Genomic DNA, 6,165 nt, shown 5'->3' on the forward strand with positions numbered 1-6,165 from the left:
TATGAAACATTGAACAGAATCTCCTTGAAAACATCATTCGATTTGAAAGGCTAATATTGCACACTGTCTGAATAGTAAACAGCAATTGCACTCGTGACCTGTTTGGTTTTGCAGAAGTTCAAAACGCAGTGTAGAGATAAAAAAAAAGCTGGATTGGTTTAATACGAACTTTTAAAATGCAAAACCCTTTAACCTGCTGTTTGGGTGTTTATTAATGCAGCTTTTTATATTAATACTATTTGTTTAAGAAGGTTATAGAAAGGTGAAGAAAGTGTTGGTACGAAGTAGAAAATATAAAATAGCATCAAATAGAATTAACATATATATGTATAATCTCTGCATGTAAAAAAGAATTTAATAGGAAATAAGAAGATATAGTTATAAGAGAGAAAGCGAGTGTTTCGTCCGAGATCTGTTAGTATGGACTCTTCAGTAAGGCTTACCTAAGACAGTAAGGCTTAGACACAATGAGAGAAGAGAGAAAGAGATATAGTTATAATATATACGAAATATAAAATTAAGTACTGATATCTAAAATATAAAATGAACTGTCTATTTCGAAAGATTCGAAGCATCTGCCAGAAGAAAATATAGAAAATCGTTTCATGAAATAACAACATAATGTCTCTCCCAAAGATGGAAAAATAATAATAATATATAAATTGAATTAGAGAGATCTCAATCTGGATAGAATCTTCGAATCTAAATGGAAAAGAAAGTAAAACAAAGATTCGTTAAATTTCGTAAGATTGTTAAATTTTAAGTATTCATAAAAAGAGAGTACAGCAATTTATTTTAGATATAAAATAATAACACGATATATCTTCGCACAAACGTAAAATATTTAATAGGATACAGGTAGTCAAAATGTGAATGGCCATAAACTGATAGATAGATGATAGATAGATAGAAGATTTCAAAATGCATGTAGAAAATCCTTTTCCCATAAAGATTGATTCCCATAAAAATTGTGGCATACAGACAAGTCGAAATTACAAAATTAAAGATCCATTTCAAAATCTATCTAATAAAGTTCTCAGTATTATTTTATAAATTAATAAGACGATATCTTCCTCTGGAAAAATACAAAAATTAGTAGGATATAAGTTGAACTGTTTGAAATTCAAACTTTAGATTGCACAAAAATTTATATGTTTGAACAAAGAGGACTATAGAAGAAGAAATTACATGCTCGGCTACAATCAAAGAAACTTAGCGAGTATCTAGAATTTGAGTGTGACAAATAATAAGATCATTCGATAATTGTTATTATGAATTTACCTAGCGGTAGTACAAAGCGATTATTTGTCTAGGGGCGCTTTAGTTTCCTTGGCAGAAATTATCTTTGCCTGTGACCTCACTGTAATGCGTTTATATCTAATTGTTTTGCTCGTTGCACCTTCGTTGTGGAACTGTATCTTGCACATGGCGTTTAAATTAATACACCTTTCCAGATGACTATACGCGACTGAAGTAAATATTCGTTCTGAAAGTTTTAGGATCGTAAATATCCAAATAAAATCCTTCGCTGCTTGTTACTCTTTCTCTTATTGTTAATTTAAACGTTAAAAAAGTTTCGCCCTCTTCGTCCGAAAATTTGGAAAATCTGGACCCATGGAAAAGATTAAGTTTTACGTTAATCGAAGTGTTTGAAGTTTGAATATTGCAAAGGATTATTAAAGTGGTTAAGGTTAAAAAGTGGGATAAAAGATAATGAAAAAAGTGATGAACCTGCGCAAAGTAAAATAATAATTAAATATATTTAGAGTTTAACACCGCGGTATTACAATTTCAATGAAAATACGAAAAGTAACAAAAAAAAAAAGAAAAAAAAAGTACATTGAAGATATTAAGAAATATGATAAACAAAGACGTACCTTCTTGCGTTTAATCGAATAGTCGTAGAATAGGAGTATAAATTAATTTGTGGTTAAAAAGTGTACATTGGATTTATTAATTAAGGGCTTTTACTTGTGAATAATCGTTGCGCAGTTAATTGATAATTATTATAATCTAAATGAACTTATTTACGTAAAATTATTATAATACTTAAAACAAGAAAGTTAAAGTAAGAATAAATTATAGAACTAAATTGCTTCATTTAAATGAAGAAAAATTAAGAATTGCAACTTTTAAAAATAAGTTATATGTTTCTTAAAATATTTGAAAAATATCCTATTGTACTTCTTATGAATAATAGTAGCCATCAGAAATCGAGAATACAACGATGGTTAGCACTTCAAGATTAATACAAGCAAACAACTATGAAGATTAACAATGGAGGTACGAGAATATTAATGAAAAATTTAAATGTTCAATATATTTTTAAAATGCAATAAAAGTAATAAACGAAATAAAAATAGTTTCTCGTTATTAACCTCTGTATTTGCTGTGTTTCCACATTTAACACTCAATATATGAATCTCAATTTTATTTTCTCGTAAATACAAAAACCTAACTGCTTATTTATTTATAAACATTATCTTTTATTTTTACTTAAAAAACGATTTTAATAAAATAAAAGTGTAATTTAAAAACCAGCGTAAACAAATTCGAGAGGCGAAATTGCTGAAATGTTCGAAGGATTAAGATTAATCTGCAGAAAGGAATTATTATTACAAAATTTACTCTAAGTTAACGACGGCGACAACGACGATGACGACGACGACGTTATTTAGAATTTACAAAGAAGAGCAGGCCAGTCCATTTTTGATCTTCGTAATTAAGAAAAAAGGATAAACTGGAGATGTAATTAGTCATATCCGCATTAAGGTGAATCATACCAACATTGAGGAATATATCGTAATAATGCTAATGATGGACATGTAACTAGTTAAATATATAATGCTTACCAATGGCAATGAATGTTTGCTCTTCCAATACTAACCGTAAGTTCAATTAAATATATTACCTTCCTTTTTATTTTTTTTTTATACGTGGGGCAATCCTGACGGACACCTTGCCGCTTTTCTGGGAAGCGGCAGGGTAGTATCGGACTTACCGATTACAACCGCCGGGTGGCCTAACTAACGCCCAACAGGAGTGTTCCGGGACCGAATTCAAATTACTGCCGGAGCACTCCTGCGTCTTTTCTCATTCCGAGGGAGCCATTCCTCCGGTCAAGTTTGAGCATTGAGAGGGACCACACCTCTCAATGCTATCCCCTGGGTCGTCGTATAAGTCCGATGTACAGGACCCGGGAACAAACGATTCCCTCATATAGTCAGCACACTCCGACCCTGGTCCCACTGATATTCAGCAGCAAGCTACATAAGGCGTTGGCTGCTGCCGTCACTTTGGGGACCAAGTGCTTGAAGTGCGGCCTGAACGTCCATTGATTGTCGATGGTGAGGCCCAGATTTTCATCCGAAGCCCCACCTCGACATCCTGTCCGTTTATATCCAAACACAGGCCGGGCGGAGGAGCCTCCCTATGCCGCCAGTCGTAAAACCAAGTGGCCTCCGACTTGGCTAGGGACATGCTGAGGCCCAGCCTGAATTAAATGTATTATCTATCTATTATTTACTTATCTATCTTTCTACTATCTCTTGTTAAAACTTGCTATGTGTTAACCAAATTCATTATACGTAACCGATATTTGATAGAGGTATGCATTATTAATTCTAACTTCGCAGGATATCTTAACAATAATTAAATTCTAAGAGATAATTCTAAGAGTAACTACTCCTATGTTGGATGCAGTTAATGCGGTCATTGCACAGTAAGAATATTTAACATAAGAGTAAATTAACGGTAAAAAATACGAGTAACTCTGGGTGAAGAGATTAAGTGATAAAACGATAAAATGGAACTGATAGAGCGATGTTATAAATTTCTTCAAATAAGTTAAATAAAAAAAAAAAAAAAAAAATAGAGAGAAGAAAAGAAACATAAGATAATATACGAAAGTCTATAAGTGTAAGTCTGTATACTCCCATCTATGTTGAAATAAGATAGAAAATAATTTAATTTAATGTAACTTAACCATAAAGTAATTGAAGGTATGTATACGCTAAAATGTTCTGTATCACATAGCACATAGTTCAACTGTAATCGTTAATTAAAAGATGAAATGCACGAATGGCGTAATAATGGGAATCATTATTTTGCTCCGTTCCCTTAGAATCTTTTAATGTTCCAGGAACAATTCAAATTTTTTCAGCGACACGAAGTTGCGAACGAAGAACAAATGCTAATAGTCAGATGTTCGATATATTTCGAAAACTGCAGTTTCTTTTTTTAATGAACCTTCAACGAGAAATATTTGTAATTCAACTTTTTTTTTTAATTATTCAGTGATATGTCCGGGCATTTTGTCGGTCAGTAAGTTCCGTACAATGATAAATCAAGAAGTGATTGACGATCGTGTATCTTGACATTATGCAAAATAGCAGAGAGGCGAGAAGAATCAATCATGGGCATTTTGCTTGGTTATACAAGGTTCGTTAACTCACTTGAGTCATTTGTAATTTCTGTTACCATCGTTGGTCCAAATCTTAAATTAAAATCATAATTACAATTTCAACGATATAATTTAATTATAAACAAATGTACGAAAGATAAAAAATAATAGGAAAAAATGTATAGAAAAAAGTAACACAAAATTTCAACTGGCCTAACGTAAGAAGATTATTTAACACTTTTATAGATTTTAGAATTTTAATAAACTTATTCTTCAGAAACGCTAATAATTTGATCATCCAAGGATAATAATTTAATTTAACGACCCCGTGAAAGAGAGTTATATTTCACACGGTATAAACAGAATTTTTTAACAAGGTCCTATGTCAAGAAAAGTGCGTTAAACCATTACCCGCTGTACAAGCATATTTACCAGAGGGTTGTCTACGATTCTGCGTGGATCGCGTGGCTCTGAAAGATTGGCCCCCGATACTGAAAAGCATCGCCGAGAGTCGAAATCTGTCGAAAATCAATATCTATAGCCGAAGTCGTTGCAAACGAGTACGTGAGAAAGTGAATACGGAGGAGAAGCTTGAGAAATTATGGTATCTACCGTATAATTCTGAACGTCATGTCAGACAAATTTAACCGAACTTTGTAAGAAACGTAAAACTGGCAGTCACGAATCATACTTAAACAAAGTAAAAGTGGTATTACGTAAAGACAGATTGCTACTACGAAAAGACATAAAATTATCGTGTGGAAAATTATGAATAGTCCTAGAGGCTCGAATATTTCGAAATTTAATTAAAGGTACTTCATCTAAATATTTTGCAATCAAATACTTTATGACAATTAAATTTATAGAATTGTTCGATTTCGTTGTATCCCCAAGCTTAAAAATCCCAAGGTACTTCATCTACATATCTTGCAATCAAACATTTTATGAGAATTAAATTTAGAGAAATGTCTGATTTCGTTGCATCCCCAAGCTTAAACTTCCTAAGCTTTGCTCTAACACTACAGTGTCGTCTTTCCACGTAGCACAAGTGCTCTGAAATTTTCCTGTTCTTCCTGTCCCAAAATTCAGTTACTAAAACAATAAATTTTCAAGTGTTGAATTCTTCAATTTCTATATTATCAAAACGTTGAGCATAAGTGTTCTCAAACTTTTCAATTCCAATTCATCTTATCTCAGGAATGATTAATAAAATAATTAAAAAATTCCAATTCAGAAATTCTTCAATTTTTATATCACTATAATAAAAATTGAAACCTTTTGAATTCAAACCTTTTTATCTCCAGGCTAATTACGAAAACGATACAAAATTTCAGAAATTCTTCAGTTTCTACATTATTAGATTCTTAAGCACACCAAAAAATCAAATTATATTGCTATAGAAATAAAAACAGGACCTACATTGAATTTTTTCTATGCCTAAGATTGAAATTTCTACGCTTGAAGGGTGAATATTTAATGCACAACCAGCACGAAATTATATTCGAGAGATATATTTTCCTTGCGGATACTACTGCCAGAAAGTTTAAGCTTGCAGGTCTGCATCTCCTGGACTGAATGGAAAGAGAGAAAAGAGAGATTTAAATGGAAAGGGAACGATCTAAAGGAATGTGGAACCAGAGGAGGGACAAAATGAAGGCCGGAGAAAGACAGGAGGAGAGGGATAAACGAAGGAAAAGGCCAGAATCTCCCAATATGAATAATATAGAGAAAGTTAGAATATAAACAAAAAAGAAAGACGTTGA

The sequence above is a fragment of the Bombus bifarius genome, unplaced genomic scaffold (assembly GCF_011952205.1).
Source record: "Bombus bifarius isolate JDL3187 unplaced genomic scaffold, Bbif_JDL3187 scf7180000008008, whole genome shotgun sequence".
NCBI lineage: Eukaryota > Metazoa > Arthropoda > Insecta > Hymenoptera > Apidae > Bombus > Bombus bifarius.